The following is a 15,198-nucleotide window of genomic DNA, read 5'->3' on the forward strand; positions in this document are numbered from 1 at the left end:
AATACCTTTACTTTGATGTACTCCAGTGTGTCTGCAAAAGATTTAAATTCCAGTAGAAGTTGATCACAATCTTTTTTTTCAATTTTCATTGCTTTAAAATCTGTGATACAAAAGAGTTGGAGTTCATCAAATATATTTACAATGAATATATTGACTAAAAATACAAGTGCATCTCATTTAATAAATATACAGCATGAAATCTCTTCTGCTTTGGGGAATCATGAAGTGAGTTACTCGGTAGAGAAAACGCACCTTCTGCCCTCATAAAGATGCTCAAATCATAGCGTGACGCTTTAATAATCTGGTGGCCAGTTTGGAACGAGAGATAAACATTAACTATTAGAGAAGAGCAAAGATGGGTATGTAGAAATAATCAGGAGACAGACCTTCAAGAAAAATAAGATTGGATCCATCGCCGCCATAGAGTGAAAACCTCCCTAAGTAGCCCCTACCAAGGCGGAGACACGAAAGAGAGGACTTTGTACATCTGTTAGACGTTTTTCACATTAAGAACATTTATTCCCAGTTGATGTACGGCTTGTGTCCCGAAGGCTCCCCGTTGACACTCCGCTGACTGAAGGACCCCTAACACGGTGAGTTCACGTTGCAGAGCCCCCGCTTCAAATGCAATCCAACAACAGATCGGGGGTGCGTGTGGGTGATGTACTCATTGGCCGGTACGGAACACTGTCCCTTCTCTCCTGTGTTGTCGGCTGGAATGGAAGAGACATCCCAGCACATGGAGAGCATGGGTTGTGGATCTGGGTCAGTTTCAGACCGATCGCTTTGACAAGGGGTTTTCTGGTGAATGTTGACACACTGTTAAAAACTGGGAACGCCAAGCAGAGAACAGTGGCGTTTTTGCAGTATATCTGTGTACAACTGGCGCAGCAAGATCCTGCCCAGTTTCTCAACAAATCCAGAAACCCGTCACTTGGACAGTGATCCTGTGGGTCTCTGAACAGGTCGGAGAATTCCATCCCCAACTTGAATACTTCCGATTTTTGGATAATCCTCATTGAACAATGATTTTTGAAAAGTAGAATACTAAGTATTTGCATAATTGACTGGTTGAAAGCAGGGACTTGTGTGGGAGAAAAAGTTGTTTGCTCAGTCTCAAACTCTGAGTTTATAATACAGAATGTAAACATAATTCTATTAATATGTTGTGCTTTTAAAAAGTTTTTTTAGTTGGCTAATACGAAGTTAGTTACGGTAGGCGGCTCCGACGGAGGTTCCAAAAGGCCAACAGCAAGGTACAAAGCAAAATTGTGCGAACACTGGAATCTGAAATAAAAACAGAAAATGGCCGAAACCGCTCAGAATTGTTGGAGCGAGGGTTTACTTTGCAGGTCAATCAGAACTAGAAAAAGTTAGAAATGTAAACGATTTTAAACAGGAAATGGGGAAGGAAGGGCAACATCAAAAGGGAAAGTCTGTGATAGGGTGAGAGGCAGGAGTGCCTACTGAGTGAAAGGAAGGAGAGAGAAAGACAAAAGAGATTGGCAATGTAACAAGAAAATAAATAAAATGTGGGTCTGGAGGAGGCGCAAATCATAGAATCCCTTTAAAACAGAAGGAGGCCATTTGTCCATCGAGCCTGCACCAACTCTTACTCAGGCTTAGAATCATAGAATCCTTACAATGCAATAAGAGACCATTTGGCCCGTCAAACCAGCACCAACAACAATCCCTATCCCTGTTACCCCATGCATTTATTCTGCTAATCTCCTTGACACTAACGGACAATTTAGAATGGCCAATCAACCTAACCCACACATCTTTGGACTGTGGGAGGAAACCAGAGCACCTGAAGGAAACTCACGCATCCACAGGGAGGACATGCGAACTCCACACAAACAGTGAATGAAGTCAGGAATCAAACCCAGATTCCTGGCATCATGAGGCAGCAGTGCGAACCACTGTGCCACCATGCCACCCCAGGCTTACCCCATTATTCCACATATTTATCCTGCTAATCCTATATCTCCAGGGACACTAAGGGCCAATTTAGCATGGCCAATCAACCTAATCTCACATCTTTGGACTGTGGGAGGAAACCCACGCAGACACAGGGAGAATATGCAAACTCCACACAGTCACGCAAGGCTGGAATTAAATCTAGCTCCCTGATTCTGTGAGGCAGCAGTGCTAATCACTGTGCCAGAGTGAGAGGATAGCAAAATTATCCTTGTCTGGTGTTCAAAAAAATGAGAATTGTGGTGATGATCTGAAATCGTTGAACTCAATACTAAGACCAAAAGGCTATTAAAGTGTATAATTGAAAGATGAGAGAATAGATAGAGGGGAACCTATAGATATAGTGTATTTAGATTACCAAAGTGCATTTGACAAGGTACCACATAAGAGGCTGCTGCATAAAGTAAAAGCCCATGGAATTTTTAAAAATGCATTCGTGGGATGTGGGCATCGCTGGCTTATCAGCATTTACTACCCATCTCAAGTTGCCTGAGGATCATCGCCTCCCCTAATTGCAGGAAGTGTGTTAGCATGAATTGAAAACTGGCTGTCAGATAGAAAACTGAGTTTTTAGAGTGGAAAGATGTTACTAGAGGAATACTGCAGTTTTTGGCCTGCAGTTGTTCACTATTTACATGAATAACCTGAAGGAAGGAACAGAAGGTAAGGTTTTCAAATTTGCCAATGATATGATATGCGGAAAAGTGTGAGATGATTCACTTTGGAAGGAGTAACAGGATTACAGAGTATTGGGCTAATGGAAAGACTCTTGGTAGCGTGGATGAGCAGAGATCTTGGTGTACATGTGCATAGATCCCTGAAAGTTGGCACCCAGGTTGATAGGGTTGTTAAGAGGGCGTACAGTGTGTTAGCTTTTATTGGTAGAGGGATTGAGTTTCAGAGCCGTGAGATCATGTTGCAGCTGTACAAAACTCTGGTGTGGCCGCACTTGGAGTATTGCATACAGTTCTGGTCGCCGCATTATAAGAAAGATGTGGAAGCATTGGAAAGGGTGCAGAGGAGATTTACCAGGATGTTGCCTGGTATGGTGGGAAGGTCTTATGAGGAAAGGCTGAGGAACTGGAGGTTGTTCTCGTTAGAGAGAAGAAGGTTAAGAGGTGACTTAATTGAGGCATACAAGATGATCAGAGGATTAGATAGGGTGGACAGCGAGAGCCTTTTCCCTCGGATGGTGATGGCTAACATAAGGGGACATAGCTTTAAATTGAGGGGTGATAAATATGGGACAGATGTCAGAGACAGGTTCTTTACTCAGAGGATAGTAAGGGCGTGGAATGCCCCGCCTGCAGCAGTAGTGGATTCGCCAACTTTAAGGGCATTCAAATGGTCATTGGATAGACATATGGATAATATTGGAATAGTTAAGGTTAGAGGGTCATTAGATTGATTCCACTGATTGGCGCAACATCAAGGGCCGAAGGGCCTGTACTACGCTGTAATGTTCTATGTTCTATCTATGAAGATAGATGGAAGGGCAGGTTAAGATGAGGATATTGAGATTCTGCAACAAGATATAGATAAATTGGGTGATTGGGTGAAAACCCAGCAAACAGAGTTTAACAGGGATGTGTGAGATCATGCACTTTGGTAGGAGCAATCAAAAGGCAAATTATTATCTAAATGGAGAGAGACTGCAGGCGAGTGAAGTACAGAAGGACCTAGCTGTTCTAGTGCATTAATCACAAAAAGTCTAGAAGGCAGGTCTAACAAGTAGTTAAGAAGGTAAATGACATTTTGACCCTTATTGTAAAAGGATTGGAGTTTAAAAGTAGGGAGATTTTATTGCAATTGTACAGAGTATAGGTGAGGCCTCATCTGAAATATTGGGCACACTTTTGGTCCACTTACTTTAGAAAGGATATGGTAACATTGGAGACAATCCAAAAGAGATTCACCGGGCTAATTCTTGGGATGAGAGAGTTGGCCAATCAAAAGAGACTAAATAGTCCAGGTCTGCATCCCTTGGTGTTAAGAAGAGTGAAGGGTGACCTTATTCAACATATGAAATCCTGAAGGAGCTTGACAGGTGGTTGGTGAGATGTTTTCATTAGTGGGAGAGTCTCGAAAAAGGGAACTGGAGGTTGTTCTACAAGATAAAGAGCTACAAGATAAAGAGCTGGTCATTTAAAACTGAGGTGTGTAGAAATCTCCTCAGAGGGTGCTGAATCTCTGAAATTCTCTGTCTCAAAGGGTAATGGAGGCTGGATGATTAGAAGTATTTAAAGTGGAGGTACATAAATATTTGACAGATCAAGGAGTAGAGGGCTATGGAGAAATGGCACAGCAAAGGAGCTGAGGTCGGTGTAAATCAGCCATGATCGTATTGAATGGTGGGGCAGACTGGAAGTTCTTATGTACTGTTCCTCCAGCTTTTGAGGAGCTTCATTGTCAAGCAGGTCACTTAGTTCTGATCTCTCTGTCTTCAGCTTCAATTCTGTCGTAATGAAGCTCAGTCATTACCGAAAAAATTCTCAGAAGTCAAATACAGGACTGTTAAAAGGCAACGTATTTCTCCCGTTAAAAATTAATATAGTTGGAACTAATGTCCCCATTTGTCCTCTAGGAAAACTACCATAATAATATGTAAACTAAGGCAAAGTACCACATCAAATACTTTAACAAAATTGAGGCTCATGGAAAGGAGTGTCAGTGTCAGCTTGGATAAAAATAGCTTAAGGACAAAAAATTGAATCATAGTAAATGGTTGTTTTTCAGACTGGAGGATGGGAGATAATGATGTTTTTCAAGATTCAGTGCTGGGACAACTGCTTCTTTCGATATGTATGAAAGACTTGGCCCATGGAATAAAATTTCAAAACTTGCTAATGATACTAAACTTGGATGTCTGACAGACAGTGAGGATGATACCAATCAACTCCAACAGGATATATAGAAAGGGTAGATGCATGAAAAGATATGTGGCAGAATGGAATTTCACACACAAAAATGTGAGATAATGTATTTTGGTGAAACAATGTAGACTTAATGACACAAACCTAAAGAGTCTGCAAAGACAGAAGGACCTGACGGTTCATGTGAACAGATTATTCAAAGTGGCAGAACATATTGAGAGTAATTTGGAAAGCATAAAGGATTTTAGATTTTATGAATAGAGTTATTGAATACTGAAGCAGGGAAAGCTCTGGGTAAGCCCCAACTGGAGTATTGCATTCATTTCTGGTCACCACACTTTAGGAATGATGTGGGGCTCCTTGAGAGAGTGCAGAGGAGATTTAGGGTTGGGGAATTGGAGGTTGGAGAGGCTGGGATTGTTGTCCATGGAGCAAAGGAGTTTGAGGGGAGATTTAATAAAGTTGTACAAGATTATGATAGATTTAGGTACGGTGGACTAGGAAAAGCTGTTTTCCCTCAGCTGAATGTGCAAGGACTAGGAAATATGGATTTAAAATTTTGCAGAGGAAATGCAGAGGCATGTGAGGAAGAACCTTTTGCACAGTGAGTGGTAATGACTTGGAACTTACTGCCTGCAAGCGTGATGGAAGTGAAGACAATCAATGATTTGAAAATGAAATTAATTGGGCATTTAAAGTAAATAAAGCTGCTGGCTGCAGGGATGAATCAGGGGAATGAAACTGACTGTATAACTCTACACAGAGAGAGTCGAATGGCCTCCTGTGCTGTAATGACAGGACAAGTAGGATTTTCTCTGCAGGCTTCAGGACCCCACTGTTAGGCTCAAATCAGGATCAGGAGTTCTTATTAAGTGGGGAATAGTTATCTGGCTGTGATTTTCCCCAGATTAGCCAATTAACAGCTAGAGTGTGGGCTGCTTTTTCATGTTAGAGAGAGTGCTGCAAAATGGAGGCACCCTCACTCTAACTTCTTAAAACCAGAAAAATCCTTTGAGTCCAGGTGACCTTTAAGCCTGTCTAGAGTGGGTGTTGGCCTGCCACCAGGAGACTGCTCCACTGGGGGCAACTGTTCCCTAATGCCTCAGAGGTCTGGAAACTGACTAAAGTTCTCCAGTTGGCCTCTGACAATAAAGTCCATTAACTAGCTGGCAGGTAGACCTCCACCTCCCAGATATTCAATTCAATGCCCCTGCATCATCAGACCCCAGTTTGCACAAGTAAGCTGATCACATACAAAATTAAAAGATTTCAAATCGTTCGCGAGATTCAGAAACCATGTCTCATGCAGTTAATTTTGTTAGTAGGGATAGGACAAGGAGTGGTACAGTACTTTGTTGCACTATGAGTGACTAATCTTTCAAAGCACTTCATTATGAAGTGCTTTGAAGGTAGTCATAGTGCAAATCAATTCCACCCTCCCAGACTGCCTGGATCATCTTCAGTTTGCCAATCGCACAACAGGTCCACAGCAGACACCATTTCAATGGCCTTGCACTCAACCCTGGAATACCTAGATAACAAAGATATCTCTGTCAGACTCCTGTTTATCGATCACAGCTCAGCCTTCAGCACTATTATTCCTACAAAGCACATCTCCAAACTCCTTGGCCTGGGGCTTGGTTTCTCACGCTGTGACTGGATCCTGAACTTTCTAACCCACAGACCGTACTCAGTAAGAATAAGTAACAACACCCCCTCTACAATCATCCTCAACACCAGTACCCCACAAGGCTGTGTTCTCAGCCCTTTACTGTACTCCTTGTATACCTATGACTATGTGGCCAAATTCTCCTCCAACTCAAGTTTGCTGATGACACCACTGTACTGTGTCCGATCTCAAACAATGACAAGACGAAATATAGCAAAGAGATAGAGAATCTGGTGAACTAGTACGACATCAATAATCTCTCCCTCAATGTCAACAAAATGAAGCAGATAGTCATCGACTTCAGGAAGAGTAGTGGAGGATATGCCCCTGTTTACATCAACGGGAATGAAGTAGAAATGGTTGAAAGCTTCAAGATTTTAGGTTTCCAGATCATCAACAACCTGAACTGGTCTCTCCATGCCAACGCAATGGTTAAGAAAGCCCACCAACGTCTCTACTTGCTCACAAGACTAAGGAAATTTGGCATGTCCGCGATGACTTTCACTGACTTTTACAGATGCACCATAAAAGGGGATATCCTTTGTGGCCTAGCAGCCACCCCTTAAAGCTGGTTCCAGGTCTAAATATTTTGAGAATGTGGGATCACTATAATGTGTAAGTACAGTGAGAGTTCCAAAAGAACAGTGAACAGACCTGCACAGATCTTTTACAGTGGTTGCACACAAGGTGAACATTGATGGAATAACACCTCCTTATCATTAACAAGTGCTCGTGGTTGATGTGTGGGTGTTTGAATGGCCTCATGTATGCAGTCAATGACATCCTACACATGCTAAAATCAAGAGAATACAGTTATTAATTTAAGTCACCAAAAGTGGTGACTGTTTTTAGCTGATTAATATGGTGCCGTTTGAAATTCTTTTAATGCTTTTTACTAAACAGTAAGTCTTGTCTTACTCATGTGAAAATATCTTTTCCATCTGGACACAAAAATATCCAATTTAGTTCCATAATCTAGCACCAATACAGTGTTCCTTATATTGTAATCAAAGATTTGACTTTGTTGTTGAAGTATTTCTTCATAAGCTTTTCTTGAGTTTCCCAGGTTTTGAGCCAGAATTTGGAAAGTTGGTTGAGTTATGTTAACTTGAAGTAAGTTTGCTTGTATGTGATCGATCTTCTCTGCTAACTATATCTTTCTTACCTGCAAGACAGGTGGTTTAGAAACTGTGGGCTTAGCTGATAACCTGAGGTATTTATTAATCATTTTATAATCTGGTGTGGAAAAACCTTGGTGATGAAATGAGGTGTAGGTTGAATAGCAATTCAGCACATCTATAATGTTACTAACTCAGTAAGATTTTCTGCAGAAAACCTTTTTACTGTGGTTTGCAAAGTTCTGCTAGTGTTTTCAACAATGTTGTATAATTGTGGGTGATTTGCAATGTGCAGTTTTTGCAGCCGGCAATCCAGGGGACCATGTCAACCGATTGGAGATTAGCATATGCCCAATGGCTCCATGAGCACTCTGCTCCTGGCCTCTTGAACAGGATTAGGTCCCATTCCACCACCACCACCCCCCGCATCCCCGTCCCCGTCCCCATCCCCACTACTGTGAATCGCCTTACGGCCTCTGTAGTACATCTCCTGTCGGGCACAAATGTTTTTGGGAAAATCGTGCCAATTGTGTTTGACTTTGTGCCATCAAGCACCTGTTTAATTTTATCATCGGTAGAAGACAATGAGTAATGGCTAATGACTGAGTGTGAGTGGAACAACTGTAAGGAACCATCAAGTGGTGATATTAGGAGCATAAAATTGTCCCTCGTTCTAGATAATGAGGATTGGAGTTGAATCAGTATTTTTGTAGTAGGATTTAATAAAGGGTGATCCAATAGGTGCCCCTAATGACGACTTCATTTGGCAGTTGGGCTTGTGGTTGGTTAACAGTTAAGTGATTAAGCATAGTGCCGACTGTAGAGACAGCTGGAAATGAAGGATCCCTGGCAGTATTATCACATGCAGCCTTCTTAGCTTCCGTGTTCATTGTGGAAATGGAAATTGAATGGAGAGTATTTTTAGAACAAGCTTTGACTTTCCTGATATAGCAAGAACCCTTATTCTGTAATGCAGCCCACAATGCTCCTAGGAAGGTGGAGGGAACTAAGGCTTAGCATTTATGAAACACCAGTGGTTCTTATTTCATAAAGGTAACATCCATTAACTATTACTCTCTGTCAGATTAAGTATTATATGGGTAGGTACTGGTTAAAACTGCCATTGTGTATAATACTTCTAACTTGGTTTGCTGGAGCATATTAATGGGTTGTCAGAGTTAAATTGATCAGGTGGACGCACAGTAAACATGCAACATTGATCACGGCATGGTTAATCATCTATATGGATCCCCATAGCAACCCCCCTCCCACTTTGTCATTAGAATGTACAAAGCTATTGCTAAATCAAGGGTGGGAGTCAACTTCAATGAGGTTCTCCAAAATATGTTAAATGGTCTGGAAGCAGGTATGGTTAGAGGTCATGTCGAAGCATTTGCCCAAAGTGAAGAGCTGTGAAATGAGTTAAGGGTAGCTGCAATACTGCAATGTCAGTCAAATGCTTGATTGTTCAAAAGTATCTGTTGTTCATGGGAGTTGCAAGTCTTTCAGCACCAATGACGTGATGCATAGGCAACAGGTTGATTTCAGCACTGAATCTTGGCCTGACATTGCATCAAGGCTTTGGTCAGTGCAGACACTTCCAAGTGGAATGACATGTCTGTGGAGCTTGCGTTACCCTTATTTTCAGTTGTTATACTGTTTCTGTTGTTGACTGAAAGGAAGTTTTCTGTAATCTATGATTCCAGTCTTCTTGATTTGAAAGGTTTCGTTATTGATCACACTGGGGAATTTGTCATGAACTTTCTCCTGAGGGGTGCATTGTAATAACATGGACTTCAATTATTCTACGAATAATAATAACTAATAATAACTTGGATAAAAATAATGTAAATGGCAGAGGGGTCAGAGTTTTTGAAGTCTGTAGCCATTCTATGGGAGATCATGTGGTGCAGCGGATGGGGTGGTTCCCAGCCTCTGAGCCAGAAGAACTGGGTTCAAGTCCTGCCCCAGAATTTGATGACAAATGAAGATGTGGTCATAGCGCGATCAAACAGATTAACTATGAATCTGCAAATCCTTCCAACAAGTGTCAGTGGCAGATGGGAAGAAAGGAAAGATTCTGAGTGATGGAAAGAAAGTTGGAATTTCTACCATCATTATCCAAAGCTCCAGGCTACAATATGTATGTAAAATTGCACATTAGCACAGCAACTTGGACCCCATGAGCCATAACACACCACCAGCAACAACTCTATGGGTCTGTCATTTCCAAATCCTCTCCTTTCTTGCCCATCTGGATTGAACTGCCCTTGGCTGGCTCCTATCTAACCAGTAAGTCAAAACCAGAGAACTGCCAACAATGGTTTCTCTTCCTGCACTGTTACCTTTGAAAGATCTATTCTTGGCCCCACCAATCTTCTTTTCAGACCAGGCCTTGCAGCTGCCTTTCTCTAATCTCTTCCAGCCCTAAAATTTTTTGCGACCTCTGTGTTCCTCCATTCTGCTCTCTTGCAGAATAGTCTTGATTTTATTCACTGTAAATTCGTCCCTATGCCTCCTTGCATCTCTGCAATCCTTTCAATCTTGACTGATATTTTTCTCATCCCCATTCTCCTGCCTTTTCCCCATAAACCTGATCCCCTTATCAATCAAGAACATATCTAGCTCTGTCTTAAAGACATTCAATAACTTGGCCTCCTTAGCCTTCTGTGGCAAAGGGTTCCACAGATTCACCACTCTCTGGCTGAAGAAATTCCTCCTCATCTCTGTCTTAAAGGATCATCCCTTTGGCCTGAGGTTGTGCCCTCTGGTTCTAGTTTTTCCGACTAGTGGAAACACCTTCTCCATGTCCACTCTATCCAAGCCTCACAGTGCCCTATAAGTTTCAGTAAGATCCCCCCTCATCCTTCTAAACACCAATGAGTACAGATCCAGCATCCTCAACTGTTCCTCACACAACCGGCAGCGTCATTTAAGAGGCAACTATACACATACATGAACAGGATGGGATTGGAAGGATACAGACTCTAAGTGATACGATTTTAGTTTAGGCAGGCATCCTGATTGGTGCAGGCTTGGAGGGCCGATGTGCCTGTTCCTGAGCTGGACTTTTCTTTGTTCTTTGTTATTATTCTATGCCACTGGATTATTCACTCATTAACATAACAACTATCCTTCCAAAGTGTCTAGTACACTTGTCCCTTTTCTGAATGGGGATGTCACTGAGACTTGTATCAACATAATCATGATTCAATTTGTACAAATCTACATTTTGTTCTAGATTCTGCACCTACAATCACCTCTTACATATCCTAGTTGCAATCTGTATTAACACCTCCTCCTGGTTTTGTGAATCATTTTCTTCTTTCTTCCCCCACCTTGTATTAAGTTATAAAGGAGAAAACATAAATACACCAAACAGAAATACAAATGAAGTAACAAAGCAGGGAAATAAAGGGTAAGATAAAGATGAAAGTAAAGGTAGTTTTATTTTGCAGGTTAGTTAGTTAAATCTGATACTAGCCAAGCAGCTAGTATGGGAAAGATTTGTTTGAGCACGAGGAAGGATTACTCCTTAATTGACACACATTCCATAGGTCATATATTCAGCAGGTTGGCTACAGAGTGACATATTTTGGCAGAACCTAATGTCCTTTGTAAAGTTTCATCATGTGGAGACCATTTCTTTGTCCCAGTCCTGTATGGGTCAGAAGTAGACTGAAAATTGGAATCTTCCATGAGGTAGCCAAATCAGAGCCATTTTCACATTCACCTTCCAATTAAGGACAGGTTCCTCGGGTGGGAAACCCAATAGGATCACCATATAGCACACTACAAACTCAAGCCCCACCAGCAGAGGTGGGGGGTGGCTGAGGCAAGTAAAGAGTAGGAGGGTGCCTTGAAGTGGAGGCGCTTTCACAAACCTGAATAATAGTTGAAAAATTACAAGATCTGCAGCTCTTAGGGCCATAAAAATGACAGAACAGCCCTACCCCCAAAAAACAGGAAGAGTTATGGCCAAGGTTGTATTCTTAGTGTTGCATTCATGGGACAAGTGAGGGGAGACCTTGATGGTCCTCCAGTCTGCCATCTCAGTGGGTGAGGGTGAGAGTGGGGGTTCTGACTGCTATAGTGTTCAGCAGCCTGCTCACATCGATCCTTTAATTGGCTACCTAATTGACTACCTGCCATTCCCAGGTGGATATCATCTGTGATATTGACCCTGCCTCTGACAATAATCCTTGGAGGTGTGGGAATATGTTGGGCAGCCAACTAAATGTTCAAGTTTAAAATTTTGCTCCTTGTCCTGAGGCCAGAGGGTTTCTGCATGATAAATGAGTCAAGCCTGGCGGTGTATGCGTGATAGGAAAAAGGAGAGAAGAATATTTAGTAACATAATATACAAACCATTTACAGAATATTGTTGTCTGTCTTTTCCCCTCCCCCACAGACAATGAGTGAATAGACTCATGTTTTAGTCTCTGTAATTAGTGAAACAGAAGGTATCCTCGAAAGCTATGCAGAAATCATCAAGAAGTATTTCAACGCCACCTGCTATGAAGAATTCCTGAGTAACAAAAAGGCACTTGCTAATAAAATCCAGGTTTTAATTCAATGGAAACATTTTCCCACAATAGATGAAAAGCTTCTAAAATCTCTACTTCGGTTGAAGATTGTTGTAAACCATGGAGTTGGTGTGGATCATTTCAATCTACCTTTGATCTATAGTTTGAGTGAAGGTGGCCAACACTCCACATGTGGTGGACAATGCTATGGCTGAAATGGGCATGGCTTTAATGTTGGCATCTGCCAGGAATATACTGGAAGGTAAGGTGGGCATTGTTGTGAAGTTGAGTAGAGTAATTGTAGATTGGTGTTTGTAAAATGCTGGAGAAAAAGTATTGCATGCTCTCTTTAAAAGGTTGTGCTTCTTCTGTGCTTAGAGTTTTAAAAAATGCAAGTATATATAGAGCCTCAGACTGAAACACTTGTATTGAAAGGCCAAGGAGCGTTGTTACCAAAGCAACAGGCTTTTGAATTTTTTGAATTCAGCCAATCAATTTGAATTAGACACTCAAATACCAGGAACCTATTAAATTTAAATCTGTTGTTCTGGCAACCTAAGACCAATCCTATTGTGGGGGATAGTGACATGTCATCACAGGTATAAAATGAAGAGGGCAGTGGGACAAAAGGCGACTGCCACCAGCCACAGCCCTTAGCTTTTCAGCCAAAACCTTATCTAGATAGCAAAGGTATCAAAGAAGAATCAACAGAAAACGCCCAGAATATTCCAGAAGATACAAAACCTGATTGTAATTAAGAGAATGACTACAATTCTATTTTTTTTGTTAATGAGTGGGAAATGTATTTATTGGAACAGCATGCCATTAGAATTGTGTTTTATTTATAGTTAACTTGTTCACTTTAGTGAGATAAATAAATTGTTACTTGTTGATTTTAGACAGCGTGTCAAGGAGTTCTTTTAACTTAACTGCAAGAAGTTGCTGAAGAGCAGATCATACCATTTCACACTTACTTTTATGGATTATGGGGCGAGATACTCCCTATTGAGTGGTTAGGTGTTAGTTCTCGGGGGGATCAACTTCTGTTTTATAACAGGATGTAAAACGAAAATGTGCAAAACGGATAACAGCTGACTTTCTGAATACTACTTTTGTGGTTTAATACCAAGATTAGGGCATGATTTAGTAAATATAAAACATGCAGGCTGGAATCATGGAATCGTACAGCATAGAAATAGGTTATTCACATAGACTAATCACATTCCCTGGCTTTTCTAAAGCTCTTTTTGAAAAGAATTGATAGATTCTCCTTCATGAACACCATGGGTGGTGTTTAATGCCCTCTTTAGGGGACAGGTTCTGAGACAGGTAGGCCAATTGATTGGGCATGAAGATTTTCACCTTTTTTCAACTTCAGCAAATCATTTTGCTAAAAGGTTGAAACAGTTTGCTTTCTAAATTTTAGGTCATAAGATTGCAACTTCCTCGGATACTAAAAGTTATCAGTTGAACTGGTTTGGAGTAGAAGTGACTGGGGCCACTCTTGGAATCATTGGAATGGGACGGCTTGGATACAAAGTTGCTCAAACAGCCAAAGGATTTGATATGAAAATTCTGTATCATAACAGGAACAGGAGGTAACGTTTGTGGGAGATTCCATGAAAGGAACAGTTCCTCACAATGTGTTGAGGAACATAGACAAAATGTGGTAACAGAGTGTATTGAGGCACACATTGGCATAATGGCACAATTTTGGTCCCTGCACTCAGCACTTCACCTGCACCCTGGGCAGGAGAGGGTTGAATGCTTGACACTGTGGTTAATTTCAGAATTTGTTGGCTTTTTCCTCTGGAAGACATCTTGTTGGAGGCAATGGTCTTTTGGTCAAAAACATTTCATTGCATGCTAACTATTTACAAAGGTTAAATAAGACCAAGACATAGCTGGAGCTACTCTCTGACTGCTTCATATTCATTTCCTCTCAGTGAATAACATCAGTGTGGTATAGCTGTTTATGCACATGCTCAATACTTATCAATAGAGTTACCCTTTACCCTTACTTAACTAGAGTTACCCCCACCCTCTGCCACCAAATCTTTATTTCCATAATAATAAACATACAAGGAGAAGAGGTGATGAGAGAGTGGTATTGTCACTGGACTAGTAATCCAGAGACTGAGTGTAATGCCCTTTTCACCTGGGTTCAAACCCCACCACGGCAGATGATGAAATTTGAATTCAATAAAAGTCTGGAATTAAAAGTCTAAGCATGACCATGAAAACATTGCCTATTGTCATAAAATAGGAGTAGGCCTTTTAACTCTTTGAGCCTGCAATATCATGGCTGATCCTTTATCTCAATAACATATACTCGCAGGCTCTCCCCATATCCCTTGACACCTCCAGAGCCAAGAAATCTATCTATTTCCTTCTTAAATATATTCAGTAACTTGGCCTCCACAGCCTTCTGTGTTAGAGAATTCCAAAGATTCACCACACTCAGATTGGAGCAATTGCTCCTCATTTTGGTCTTAATGGTCTACTCCATTATCTTGTGATTGTGACCCATAGTTGTAGAGCCCCCCACCAACCCCACCCCAGAGGAAACAACATCCCTACATTCAGTCTGTCCAGCTATCACAATTTTATATGTTTCAATTAGATCGTTTCTCATTCTTCTAAATTCCACTTTTCCTGAGTACAATCCCAGTTGACACAATCTATCCTCATAATACAATCCTGCCATCCCAGGAATCAGTCTGGTGAACTTTTGCTGCACTTCCTTACGGCAAGTATTTCCTTTCTTACAGAGGGAGACCAAAATTGCATACAGTACTCCAAGTGTGGTCTCACCAAGGTCCTGTACAGCTGCTAAGATATTGGTACCCCTTGTTGCCTTCCCAACAGCTTGCTACACCTGCATGCTTGCTTTGCAGAACACCTTCAATCCATCCACAAGCAGGACCCAGATCTTCTAGTCACATGGCATTCCAACACATCATTCTGCTTTCATGACCACATGTCCGTCCTTGGCCTGCTGCAATGTTCCAGTGAAACCCGACACAAACTGG

The 15,198-nt window shown here is 41.5% G+C and overlaps 1 protein-coding gene across 2 annotated transcripts in view; it reads left to right on the forward strand.

Moving 5' to 3' along the window:
• Nucleotides 1-15,198, forward strand: part of LOC145353449 (putative 2-ketogluconate reductase) — a 70,805-nt gene that overhangs the window by 29,412 nt on the left and 26,195 nt on the right. Inside the window, exon 1 of one of the 2 annotated variants that reach the window (XM_080204244.1) lies at nucleotides 381-593. The exons of the other annotated variant lie outside the window; for it this stretch is intronic. The gene's annotated coding sequence lies outside the window, so the exon portion shown is untranslated. Of the gene's footprint in view, nucleotides 1-380; nucleotides 594-15,198 lie in introns of those variants that run through there. 2 annotated transcript variants of the gene reach the window in all.

This window comes from Carcharhinus amblyrhynchos, chromosome 2, assembly GCF_965287045.1.
Source record: "Carcharhinus amblyrhynchos chromosome 2, sCarAmb.v2.hapA, whole genome shotgun sequence".
Lineage (NCBI taxonomy): Eukaryota > Metazoa > Chordata > Chondrichthyes > Carcharhiniformes > Carcharhinidae > Carcharhinus > Carcharhinus amblyrhynchos.